The sequence below is a fragment of the Hordeum vulgare genome, chromosome 1H, assembly GCF_904849725.1.
Source record: "Hordeum vulgare subsp. vulgare chromosome 1H, MorexV3_pseudomolecules_assembly, whole genome shotgun sequence".
NCBI lineage: Eukaryota > Viridiplantae > Streptophyta > Magnoliopsida > Poales > Poaceae > Hordeum > Hordeum vulgare.
The window spans coordinates 270,572,922-270,587,735 of record NC_058518.1 but is presented as its reverse complement, the minus strand read 5'-3'; positions in this window follow the sequence as shown (position 1 = coordinate 270,587,735).

The following is a 14,814-nucleotide window of genomic DNA, read 5'->3' as shown; positions in this document are numbered from 1 at the left end:
AGTAGTTGCATACATGGGTGAGCTCGCGAAAGCTCTCTACCGCATCTACAGAGCTCCACGAGCTCGACTATGTGGAGGGTTCGAGCAGAGGTGCGCACGAGTACGAGGCTCGTCGGCCATGACGGAGGTGACCTCCAGCGATGGCGGAGGCAACCTAGGGGAGAGTGGGCCGAAGTAGAGAGGGGGGGAGGTCGAGGAGCTCACCTTGGTTGTAGTAGAGAGGTCGGCGGAGCCGGAGGTCGACGGAGCGGCGTGAATTTGCCGGCGACGTGCTCCGGTGACAGCGAGCAAGAGCAGTCGATGGCGGCACCACCGTATGGCTCCGGCTTGATCCAACGCTCAAGTGGGTCGAGGAAGGCGAGGCGGAGCTCCATGGCTAGTTAGGGTGGAGGGAGGAGGACGATGTATGCGAGCTCAGCTTGGCCCAGCCATGGTTGCGCTCGGCCAGGCGTGGAGAAGGGGGAACTAGTGAGGAGAGGGAATGCGGGAGGGGCTATGGTTTTCGGGAGCGAGAGAGAGCGAGGGGAAGGAGAAGGCTGGCCTAAATGGGTCGGGCCAGCGTGTAGCACTTGAGACCCAATGCCTAGTAAGTCTTTTCCTTTTCTGCTTTATTTTTATTATTCTATTTTATTTATTTTTGTAACAACAAGTTGTAGGAAAAAATGTGTGACTTGGTCAACGAATCATAAGGCAATATTCTGTCATGCCACAAAAAGTTTGGAACCCATTTGAATATGTTATATTTTTCCATAAACTTAAAGGTGCATTTTAAGTTGCAGTTGGGCTTTGTTTTGGATGGCGGGGTCCACACCAACATCAAGGTGATGTTGTTTCCCTATAATTGTTTTAGAATTTTTGACAAGTGTGCAACATTTTCCGTTTGCTGTTTGAGGTTTTATTTTGTCATAATAAAATTAAATGGCTTGAGATGGTCGGGTTTGAAAAGAGATATGAAATTCATAGTGGTCAAGCATTGTTTAGCAACATGATTAGCTTAAACACAGTGATCAGTGATCACTGTAGCCTGATTATAGGGGTTACTGTAGCATTACCGGGGATGTCACACTATTCCTATAGATGTCACAAACAACCCTAAAGTTCGTAGTACAATAAAACATATGATACATATCAATCAACCCTAATGTCACCTAGATACTCCAATGTGACCTCAAGTATCCATGAGTTAATTATTTGACACACACCAAATAATTTAAAATTCATTATATTCAATCCAACACAAAGAACTTCAAATATTACCCCAAGATTTCTATAGGAGAAAGTAGGACAAGAACGTGTATCAACCCCTATGCATAGATTACCCCATTGTCACCACAGGAATCCGCAAGATGAATACCAAAATGTATATCAAGTGAATCAATAGAAGACCCCATTGTCACCACAGGTATCCACATGCAAGACATACATCAACTGATCTCAAATCCAATATTCAATCTGACATAACAAAATCTCAAAGGGAGAGATCCAATTCATCACATCAAGGTAGCAAGGGACAAACACCATATGATCAAACTATATTGACAAAGCATGTGATACATCAAGATCGTGACATCTCAAGAACACGAGAGAGAGAGAGATAGAGATAGAGAGAGAGAGAGAGAGAGAGAGAGAGAGATAGATCAAACACATAGCTACTAGTACATACCCTCAGGCCCGAGGGTGAACTACTCCCTCCTCGTCATGGACACCGCTGGGATGATGAAGATGGCCACCGATGATGATTTCCCCTTTCTTGCAGGGTACCAAAAAGACTTCAGATGGGTTTTTCTTTGATACAGAGAATTTCAGCGGTGGAGCGGAAGTTCCAGGTTTACATTCGGGGGTTTGTGGATTTATAGGATTTTTCAGCGTTGGAATCATGTCAACCGGAGCCACGTGAGCCTCACAAGCTATCAGGGCGCGCCGAGGGGGTGGGCACGCCATGTTGGCTCGTGGCCGACTAGTGTCCCCCTTGGGTAGTTTTTCACTTTGGTATTTCTTACTTTCTTCAAAAGAAATCATAAAAAATATCCAGGCTATTCCAAGAACTTTTATTTTCTGCAAAAAAACAACACCACGAAAATTCTGCTGAAAGCAGCATCAGTTCGGGTTTGTTCTAAATAAATCATATAAAGTGCATCAAAACCATATAAAAGTATAGTAAACATAGGAAAATATGGCATGAATACTTCATAAATTACCGATGTGTTGGAGACGTATCATTAACACATCTCATCACTGTCAAGACCCAGTGGGGAACAAAACCCAACTTCGGTAGGGTGCCCGCCAAGTAGCACCATTCCACTCGGCCATATGCCTTCTTCATGTCATTTTTAAGAGCAAAGTATGGATATTTGATATGATGCTTGTGAATGGTCTGAAGACCTTCATAAGCAATAAGCACATTCTTTGTAACCACTCGCCCAAGAACAAAAGCACTTTGTTGCACTGACAGTATCTATGGAAAGAAAAGCTTGAGCATCTTAGCAAGAATTATAGATGCTATTTTGTAAATCACATTGCACAGGCTAATTGGACGGTCATTTGCCAATTTTTAAGGGGCTGCGGACTTTAGGAGTGATAAAAATTATCAAACCACAAAAACCTCTGGTATTTCAGCACCTATCAAAAAACCTCGCACAACGGCACAAACATTTGTTTGCAAAAGATCCTAATGATTCTTGTAAAAGAGTGCTGGAAATCCATCTGGACCCACTGCCATCATCGGCTCCATTTGGAATTAAGTCATCTTAATCACCTCTTTAGAATAATCATGGGTAAGAAAATCTCTCATGTTGGCATTCACCTTCGAGGGAACCACATCGAGAACTTTGTCGAGAGTAACACACGGTTTCGAAGTAAAAAAGATTGTTATAAAAATCGAACATCATACCTTTTATGGCCTGTGGATCCCCACAAATACTACCATCGGCCCTCTTCGAAAACTTTATATTATTTGTGTGTCTACGAGTTGAGGCTCTGGCTTGGAAAAAAATATGTATTGTCATCACCTTCACGAAGTCAATCAACTCCAGAATGTTGGTGTGCCATAATCTCCTCACATTCAAAGATCTCACACAAGCATCTCTCAACATCATTCTCCTCTTGTGGGGTCCCTCTCTAGGCATCAAACCAACATAAATTTGCCAACCTCCTTTCTAACATTGTAATTTTCTTTCTAAAAGAACCAAAGTAGTGATGGCTCCATTGAGTGTTGGACATTTTGCCCAATTCTCCTAGGTGATATAAAGGGACCTAGTCCTGCTAGTATTATTCACCGGAATCATCCTCCACTATGCTAAGGTAATCCGGAGATCACAGCTAAGCAATTTCATACTTGAAAGGTCATTGGTCAGTTGGTTTGGTGAGTGCGAAAAAAAGGACTCCTTGTTCAAAGAAACAAACAAGGAATAGTGAATAGAAGATCTAGTTATAACATTCTCAACCCGGTAGTCTTGAAAAAGTTGTAGAAAATCAGCATTAGCAACGACATGATCTAACAAGACCTTGACATTTCTACCATCCTCTCATTTATTGGACCATGTAAATTTAGGTCCAACAAAACCCATATCCAACAAACAACAGTTATGAATACATACTTAGAAGAGAAACATTTGAGACTCGCAACATTCTTGTACCCCCAAATGCTCATCTACATAGAGAGTTTCATTCAAATCACCAAGAAGTATCCAAGGACCATTCCAATGAGCTCGTGAGAACCTCGGTCTTTCCCAAAAGATATGCTCGAATTCCCTTTTGTATTCACCATATATAAATGTACCTCTCCACATTGGACAGACAGCAGGGCATATTCATACATCAATGATATGCGAAGAGTAGGCTAAAACCTTCACTTGCATGGATGACAAAGCAAAAAGAACCAGACCAGCATTACACCCATGACTACTAACTGCAAAAGAAATATCATATCCTAAAGACAACATAAAGTTTATTGGCCTCGAATCCCTCATCTTTGTTTCAAATAAGAAGAGGAGGGAGGGGCGGAATTTCATCACCAAAAAGTGAAGCTCGCCAACTGTCGGGTCCGTCCCCAAACCCCGACAGTTCCAACATAAAAGACTCATAGCGTATGACGGCACTGCACCACAACCGCCGCATGATCCTTCGATCATGAGTTGGTTTCGAGAACGTGTTGTTCATGTACCTTATTGAGGTCAATGACTATGTACTGCTCTGAATTGTTGAAGTTTACCCACCCTTCATATCCCCTATGATGTGCCTCTCCCCCAACCCTGTGTCCTTGTAAATCCTGTCCACTATGGATGTTAGTACCCGTGATACTACTGGAAGACATCCATGGAAGTGTTGATTGGCATGTCAATTCACTAGGATCAAAGGTCAAAATAAGAATAGGATACATAACTTGCCAGTTGACTTTGTCTGTTTGCCTTACATTTTGCTCACTTGTAATATCCATGAGGAGCAGAATATTAGTTGGACAATTGTTTCGATCATGAAAATTACATGACATACATACTCCAACCATAGATGACTTGGACTCCATGCTGAAATGAGGTACAATCATCAATAAATTCACACACGAGCTACAATTTTCATGAGTCACCTCTTCTTCAACATGGAGTTGCTTATATAATTCAGTTGTTGATTCTTTATTGGAGATGGGTGGTACGTCCATTTTGCATCATGAATCTTTATTGATATTTTTCTTATTATTTTCCACTATTACCTTTTATTATGTAATTCTTATGGCATTTGTCTCTGAATATGCAAGGTACATTATGAAGAGGGAAGTATCAAAAAACTGGAATTCTAGACCGAGAAACCGAGAAAAAGGCAGAAAAATCAAGTTGCTCCAAATGAACTGAAACTTCACGGAGAATATTTTTTCTAGAGTATATAAGAATTATTGGGACAATAATACACCGCAGAGGGGCAGCCACCTGGGCACAAGCCAACAGGGCACGACCCCCCCCCCCCACCAAGTCACACCCTGATGGCTTGTGGGGGCCCTGTTGGTCCTCCGACGGCCCTCTTCTCCTATATGGTGTGTTTTACCCTAGAAATAATCAAGACATAACTTTCGGGACAAAGCGCCGCCGTCTCGAGGAGGAAACTTGGGCAGAGGCCCTTTTGCTCTCCAGCACAGCGATTCTGCCAAAGGAATTCCTCTCCTGGAGGGGGAAATTCAAGCCATCGTCATCACCAATGCTTACTCCTTCATGGGAGGACCAATCCACATCAACATCTTCACCAGAACCATCTCATCTCAAACCCTAGTTCATATCGTGTATTCAATCTTCGTCTCAAAACCTCATATTGGTAACTATGGGTTGCAAGTTGTGCTAATTACATCTTTTAGTTGATGCTAGTTGGATTACTTGGTGGAAGACATAATGTTCACATCCTTAATGATATTTATTACACCTATGATGTGGAACATGTTGCTGAGGTGTGAGTAGTTACTATTGTTTCTCAGGACATGGGAGAAGTCTGGAGTAATCATATAAAGTTGGCATTCGTTTGACATTTTGATGATATGTATGTTGTTACTTCCTTTAATGGTGTCATGTGAACGTCGACTACATGAAACTCCACCAAGTTATGGGCCTAAAGGAAGTCATTGTAGAGTAACTAGATGATGGGTTGCAAGAGTGATAGAAGCTTAAACCCCAGTTTATGCGTTGCTTCATAAGGGGCTGATTTGGATCAACATGTTGCATGCTATGGTTAGATTTATCTTAATTCTTCTTTTGTAGTTGCGGATTCTTGCGAGAGGGGTTAATCATAAGTAGGTTGTTATTTCAAGGAAGAACAGCACCTTAGCACTGGTCCACACACATATCAAATCATCAAAGTAGCAAACGTGAATCAACTTAATATGATGAACATGACTAGACAGAAATTCCCATGTGTCCTCGGGAGCGCTTGCTCTAGATAAGAGAACTTTCAGGTCTTCCCTTTTCTATAAAAAGGATTGGGCTACCTTTATGCACCTTTGTTACTATTTTTACTTGTCACTTGTTACAAATTACCTTGCTACAAAAATATCTATCACTGTTACTTACAGCACTTGCATAGAATACCTTGTTGAAAACTGCTTATCCTTCTGCTCCTTGTTGGGTTCGACACTCTTACTTATTAAAAAGACTACGATTGCCCCTATACTTGTGGGTCGTCAATAATCTTTTATGGCGCCGTTGCCAGGGACTGAAGCACCTTTAGTAAGTGCAAATTGGTAAGGAAACATTTTTGGTGTGTGCTGAAATTTATTGTTGCTTGTCACTATGAACGGACCCCCTTTGAGTGGCCTGTTCACGGCATCTTCGCCTCGAACGGAAGTTGAGGAAATTATCCTCAACCTACTGAACTTACTTAAAATATTTATTATGAGATTCCTTCGGGTATGGTAGAGAAATTGTTGGATGATCCTTATAACGGTTCAACTCATCCTGATTATCATTTAATATATGTCGATGAGATTTGTGGATTGTTTAAGCTTTCAGGTCTACCCGGAGTCAAAGTCAAGAAGAATTTTTTTCCTTTATATTTGTAGGGAAAAGCATTATTGAGGTACAGGCTATTGGATGATATTCGAATGTGGGATTGGAATCGCTTGAAATTGGAATTTCATCGGAAGTTTTATCCTATGCATTTGATTCATCATGATCGGAATTTTATTTATAATTGCTGCCCTCGTAAAGGAGAAAGCATCGCTCAAGCTTGGGGAGGCTTAAATATATGATGCACACTTTCCCCAATCATGAGCTCTCAAGGGAATTGATCATACAAAAAAATTACGCTCGGCTTTCTCATGATGATCAAACATTGTTGGACGCTTGTGCGGTTGGCTCCTACATGAAGGAGACTATTGAATTCAGATGGAATATTGTAGAAAAGATTAAATGCAATTCTGAAGATTGGGAACTCGATAGAGGTAAGGCATTAGGTATAAAATTTAATTTTGATTGCGTTAAATATTTCATGGAGACTTCTCCTTTTCTTGAGTTTAGCAACAAATATGGCCTTGATCCTGAGATAGTAGCTACCTTCTGTGAAACCTTTGCCACTTACGTTAATCTCACTAAGGAGAAGTGGTTTAAACTCCATCCTCCTACTGAAAATTTCGATATGAAGTTGTTGAAATAAAGAGGGAAGAAATAATTTTTAACCATGTAGATCCGGTTGTTCCTACTGCTTATATTGAGAAACCCCCTTTTCTTGTTAAGATTAGAGAGCGTGCTAGGGCTGCAACACTGGTTAATAAAAGTCATGTTAGGCCACCTAAAACTTCTAAGCAAATAAATGTTGAGCCTAAGGTTGCCATGGTTAAAGATCTCTTAGGTGATAACATTGATGGGCAAGTTATTTACCTGTGTGATGAAGCTTCTAGAATTGCAAAGTCGGTTAAAAATAAACAAGACGAACTTGACAAAAACAAACCAGTAGTAGGCGCACCTGTTATCTGAGTAAAGATTGGAGAACATTTTTATCATGGCCTCTTTGATCTAGGCACTGGCATTAATGCTATACATTTTACATTATATAAAGAAAGTATGCATGATATAGCCCCCGTTTTGATTGAAGACATAGATGTTACTATTAAACTTGCAAACCGAGGTACTATATCGCCACTTGGGATTGTTAGAGATGTTGAAGTATTGTGTGGAAAAGTCAAATATCCCATTGATTTCTTAGTACTTGGTTCTGAACAAGATAGTTAGAGATGTTGAAGTATTGTGTGGAAAAGTCAAATATCCCATTGATTTCTTAGTACTTGGTTCTGAACAAGATAGCTTTTTACCCATAATATTCGGTAGACCTTTCTTGAATACCATTAATGCTGAAATTAATTGTGCTACCGAAAAGGTTAAAGTTACCTTTGGCGATATATCACATGAGTTTAATTTATCAAAGTTTGGTAAACAAACGCATGAAAAGGAATTGCCTAATAAAGATGAAATAATTGGTCTTGCTTCTGTTGTTGTACCTCCTACAGACCCATTAGAACAGTACCTGCTAGACCATGAGAATGATATGCACTTGAATGAAAGAAATGAATTAGATAGCATACTTCTTGATCAGCAACCTATTTTTAAGCACAACTTATGAGTTGAAACTTTAGGTGGTCCTCCTCCACCCAAAGGAGACCGAGTGTTTGAGCTCACAACTTTACATGATACTTTAAATATGCTTATCTTGATGACAAGAAGATATATCCTATTATTATTAGTGCTAACCTTTCAGAACATGAAGAAAGGAGATTACACAAAACCTTAAAGAAGCACAGGGTTTCTATTGGCTATACTATTGACGATCTTAAAGGCATAAGCCCTACTCTTTGTCAGCACAAGATCAATATGGAACCAGATGCCAAACCAGTCGTTCATCATCAAAGTAGCCTGAATCCTACATGAAGGAGGTGGTAAGAATTTAAATACTAAACTTCTGGAGGCAGGTATAATTTATACTATTGCTAATAGTTTGTGGGTAAGTCATGTTCATTATGTTCCTAAGAAAGGTGGTATAACTGTTGTTCCCAACGATAAAAATGAACTCATTCCACAAAGGATAGTAACTGGTTATAGGATGGTGATTGATTTTAGGAAATCGAATAAAGCTACTAGGAAAGATCATGACCCTTTGCCTTTTATTGATCAAATGTTAGAAATATTATATAAGCACACACACTTTTGCTTTCATGATGGCTACTCTAGATTTTCTCAAATACATGTGTCAAAAGAGGACCAAGAGAAAACTACTTTTACATGCCCTTTTGGAACTTATGCTTATAGGTGTATGCCTTTTGATCTATGTAATGCACCTGCTACCTTCCAAAGATGTATGACTCCTATATTCCCTGACTTTTGTAAAAAGATTGTTGAGGTCTTCATGGATGATTTTTCCTTTTGTGGGACTTCCTTTGATGATTGCTTGAACAACCTTGATCTAGTTTTGCAGATATGTGAAGAAACTAATATTGTCTTGAATTGGAGAAGTGCCACTTTATGGTGAATTAAGGTATAGTGCTTGGGCATAAAATCTCCGAACAAGGTATTGAGGTGGATAAAGCCGAAGTTGATGCAACAGAAAAAATGCCTTGCCAAAAATATATCAAAGGTATAAGAATTTTTCTTGGTCATGCTAGTTTATATAGGTGCTTTGTTAAAGATTTTTCAAAGATTTCTAGGCCATTAACTATTCTTCTCCAAAAAAATATGTTCCTTTTATTTTTGATGATGATTGTGTAGAAGCCTTTGAAATACTTAAGAAAGCCTTAATTTCTGCACCTATTGTTCAACCACCTGATTGGAACCTACCCATTGAAATTATGTGTGATGCTAGTGATTATGTTGTTGGTGTTGTTCTAGGTCAAAGAGTGGACAAGAAATTGAATGTTATTCATTATTCTAGTAAGACCCTAGACACCGCTGAAAGGAATTATGCTACTAGTGAAAAGGAATTTTTAGTAGTTGTGTTTGCACGTGATAAGTTTAGACCTTAACTTTTATTTCTAAAGTAACTATTCACATTGATCATGCTACTATTAAGTACCTTACGGAAAATAAGGATGCTAAACCTAGACTTATTAGATGGGTGTTACTACTCCAAGAGTTTGATTTGCATATCGTTGATAGAAAGGGAGTTGATAACCCTATAGCAGATAACTTATCTAGGATGGAAAATGTTCTTGATGACCCACTACTGATTGTTGATAATTTCCCTCATGAGCAACTTGCCGTTATAAACACTTCACGTAGTACTCCTTGGTATGCATATTATTCTTACATTGTTGCTAAATATATTCCGCCTAGTTTCACCTATCAACAAAAGAAAAAATTCTTCTATGATTTAAGATATTACTTTTGGGATGACCCACATCTTTATAAAGGAGTGGATGGTGTTATTAGATGTTGTATACCTGAGCATGAAAAGGAACAAATCCTGAGGAAATGTCACTCTGAAGCTTATGGAGAACATCACGTTGGTGACAGAACAGCACACAAGGTGTTACAATCCGATTTTTATTGGCCTACTCTTCTTAAAGATGCTCATAAGTTTGACCTTTCTTGTGATGAATGTCAAAGAGTTGGTAATATCGGTAAACATCGGGAAATGCCCATGAATTATGCACTAGCAATTGAACCATTTGATGTATCAGGTTTTAACTTATGGGACCTTTTCCTTCTTCAAATGGATATACTCATATTCTAGTTGTTGTTGATTATGTTACTAAATGGGTAGAAGCTATTCCAACTAGTAGTGTTGATCAAAACACTTCTATTAAAATGCTTAAAGACATTATCTTTTTGAGGTTTGGTGTCCCTGGATCCTTAATGACTGATCATGGTTCACATTTTATTCATCGTGCTTTCTGTAAATTGCTAGCTAAATATGATGTTAACCATGGTGTTGCATCACCTTATCATCCTCGGTCTAGTGGACAAGTTGAACTGAGAAATCGTGAAATAAAATTAATCTTGTAAAATACTATCAATAGATCTGGAAAGAATTGGTCTAAGAAACTTGATGATGCTTTGTGGGCTTATGGGACTGCTTATAGGAATCCCATGGGGATGCCCCCATATAAAATGTTCTATGGAAAAGCTTGTTATTTACCTCTAGAGCTAGAACATAAAGCCTATTGGGCAATTAAAGAACTTAATTATGATTTCAAACTTGCCGGTGAAAAAGGGTTGTTTGATACTAGCTCATTGGATGAATGGAGGATGCAAGCTTATGAAAATGCTAAGTTATTTAAAGAGAAAGTTAAAAGATGGCATTACAAGAGAATTCAAAAACAAGAATTTAATGTGGGATACCTAGTGATTTTGTACAATTATCGTTTAAGATTTTTTGTAGGTAAACTCGTCTCCAAATGGGAAGAACCCTATGTTGTCGAGGAGGTTTCTCGCTACGGTACCATAAAAATAAATAACTTCGAAGGTAAAAACCCGAGAGTAGTGAATGGTCAAAGAATCAAAAATTATATTTCACGTGCACCCGTTAATGAGGAGACCGATATCATCCAAGTCATAACACCGGAGAAGCACATAAAGGAAGTCTTCCGGAACACTCCACAAACCTAAAAAGGGGTAGGTACGTGGTACGGTAAGTAAAGCGACTCCAAAAATTCCAAAAATTATTTTTTTTAGGTTTTGGTATTTTAGAAAAATTACAAAAGTAAAAGGAGTCCATGGGATCCATGAGGGAGGCACAAGCCAAGAGACCCCCCCCCCCCCCCGGTCGCGCCCGGATGGTTTGTGGGGCCCTCGTGTGCCTCCTGGGTTGTGACTTCTTCTCGAGCACATATTCTGGTCCAGAAAAAATCATTATATATACTCCTGGTTGTTTTGACTACGCATCGTGAGATTTTCCTGTGTCCTCATTACGAGCTGTTTTTTGGCACGCCTGAGAATATGTCATCTCAAGATTCGGATGGAGAGAGCTACATCTCCATTATACAGACTCAAAGATCTTTGGGGACATCTATCCCTATCTTTCGTCCACCAATAAGGAGGACAATGAACTAGAGGAAACAAAGGAAGCCATCTTAGTTGAAGATGAAGTTCCACTACCTCAACCCAAAGATATGCATGTGGAATTTAAGAAGTCCAGTCTACCAAACAGGGTAAATAAACCTAAGGATCAATTTATCCCATCACGTTTTCTGCAGGGAAGCAAGATGGAATCATGCAACAAGATAGTGAAGCTCGAGCAAGAGAACGATGACTTGAGGGAGGAAAATTTTATCCTCCGACGTAAGTTGGAAAAGAAGAATGAGACTACACCACCACCATCACCTAAGAAGGATGCATGAGTACTTGCGTATGGGAATCACCCTTGGCTTGTTCCAAGCTTGGGAGAGGTCCCCCGGCATCGTATCACCATCACCCCCATCTTCATTACTATCTATTTTAGTTTGATCCTTAGTTGTTTTGTGATATAGAGAAATAAATTTCAGGTTTGTTTTGCTTAGTATTTTTGCTTTGAGTCCCATCTACCCTTGTAATTGAGTATGCAAGATATATAATAAAGATTAGTTGAGTTTTTGTGGTTTACCCGTGGGCACCCATCATCATAGCATGTCCATAAAAAGAAAGATATATATCATATGCTTATCCCATGAGGAGTAATGACTTCATATAGTAAAGAGTATAAGTGATGACGATTGTTGAAAATAAACAAACATAGTATTAGTCGTGGTTACAACCTAAGCAAGACTACGAAGGAGGAGAGGATATTCTCATATAAATATACTATCTTGGACATCTTTTGTGATTGTGAGCCCGCATCAAATATTATATAATGATCAAATGTTGACGTAGGACATGGAAGGCAACATAATGGTGATGGTACTTCACACTCACATAGAATTTGTATGGTCCTGAATCCTTTAACATGTGGTGATTGCTTTAGACCTTTTGCTAGCCCCAAAGCTTCGCACTAAGTAGAGATACTACTTGTGCATCTATAACCCTGAAACCCAGTTTCTTGCCATGAGAGTCCACCATACCTACCGATGGATTGAGTAAGATCCTTCAAGTAAGTTGTCATTAGTGCACCAAGCAATATAAAGTTGCTCCTAAATATGTATGATCTTTTATTGCAAGGGAAAATAAACTTGGTACGATCTTGTGATGGCAAAGAAATAAAAGCAACATACTGCATAATTAAGTTTTCTATCACAAGGGGCAACATAAAGTGACGTTTCTTTGCATTAAGAGTTTGCACATTCAAAAACTTAAAAGTGCATGACAACCTGTGCTTCCCTCTGCGAAGGGCCTATCTTTTGTCTTTGAAGTTCACTCTTATGCGTGAGTCACTAAATTCATTCTTCCTTCTACCTATTAATTCTATAGTGGCAAGCATAATGTGTTGAGGAAATATTAAGATTTATATATCCAAGTGAATGTAGATTATCATGATTTATTATTGTTGACATTATCCTTGAGGTAAATGAGTTGGGTGGTGAATCATTTAAGCCCCTATCTTCCTATGTGTCCTATGAAAACATAAACTCTAAAAATATGACTAGAGTATAAGCAATCATAGAAGAATAAATGATAGTTGAGTATGAGAACTCGCAAATAAGAAAGCTCTTACATAGACTCTCCTCTGAAATATGTTTAAATATGATTGTCCCAATGACTCACAACATAGCTTGTTGATTGTCAACAAAATTTATGCTTCATACTCCAATATTTGTGAATGGATCGTTACTTGTTTATGAGAATATATATGATAAAAATAGTTGCTTCTATGGTAATATTCATGATTCTCTCACGTTCATATTTATTTTTATCGACTTCTCCCTCTCAAATCTTCTGGACATTATTCTCGAGCTCGGCTTTCGCTTGAGGACAAGCAAGGTCTAAGCTTGGGGGAGTTGATACGTACATTTTGCATCATGGTTCTTTATTGATATTTCTCTTATTAGTGTCCATTATTCCCTATTACTATGTAATTATTATGTCTTTTCTCTCTGAATATGCAAGGTACATTACGAAGAGGGAAGTATCGAAAAACTCGAATTCTCGACCAAGAAATCGAGAAAAAGGCAGAAAAATCAAGTTACTCCAAATGACGTGAAACTTCATGGGGATTTTTTGGAAAATATAAGGATTATTGGGCCAAAAATACAACGCGAAGGGGCAGCCACCTAGGCACAAGCCAACAGCCCCCCCCCTCCCCCGTCGCGCCCTGATGGCTTGTGGGGCCCCTGATGGTCCTCCAACGCCCCTCTTCTCCTATATGGTGTGTTTTACCCTAGAAAAAAATCAAGACATAAATTTCGGTATGAAGAGCCACCGTCTTGAGGCAGAAACCTGGGCAGAGGACCTTTTGCTCTCCGATGGAGCGATTCTACCGAAGGAATTCCTCTTCGAGAGGGGAAATCGAAGCCATCATCATCACCACTCTTCCTCCTTCGTGGGAGGACCTATCTTCATCAATATTTTCACCAGCACCATCTCATCTCCAACCCTAGTTCATCTCGTGTATTCAATCTTTGTCTTAGAACCACATATTGGTACCTGTGGGTTGCTAGTCGTGTTAATTACATCTTGTAGTTGATGCTAGTTGGATTACTTGGTGGAAGACATAATGTTCAGATCCTTAATCATATTTGTTACACCTCTGATGTTGAACATGTTGATGAGGTGTGAGTAGTTACTATTGTTCCTGAGGACATGGGAGAAGTCCGGTTATAAGTAATCATATAAAATTGGCATTCGTTCGATATTTTGATGATAGGTATATTGTTACTTCCTTTAGTGGTGTCATGTGAATGTCGACTATGTGACACTTCACCATGTTATGGGACTAAAGGAATTCATTATGGAGTAACAAGTAGATGATGGGTTGTGAAAGTGATAGAAGCTTAAACCCCAGTTTATGTGTTGCTTCATACGGGGCTGATTTGGATCCACATGTTTCATCCTATGGTTAGATTTATCTCATATCTTCTTTCATAGTTGCGGATGCTTGCGAGAGGGGTTAATCATAAGTAGGTTGTTAGTTCAATTAAGAAAAGCACCTTAGCGCCGGTCCACCCATATATCAAATCATCAAAGTAGCGAACGCAAATCAACTTAATATGATGAACATGACTAGATAAAAATTACCATGTGTCCTCGGGAGCACTTTCTCTACATAAGAAAACTTTCAGGCATGTCCTTTGCTATAAAAGGGAGTGGGCTACTTTGATGCATCTTTGTTACTGCTGTTACTTGTCACTTGTTACGAATTACCTTGCTACAAAACTATCTATCACTGTTACTTATAGCACTTGCACGGAATACCTAGTTGAACTTATCATTTCCTTCTGCTCCTCAT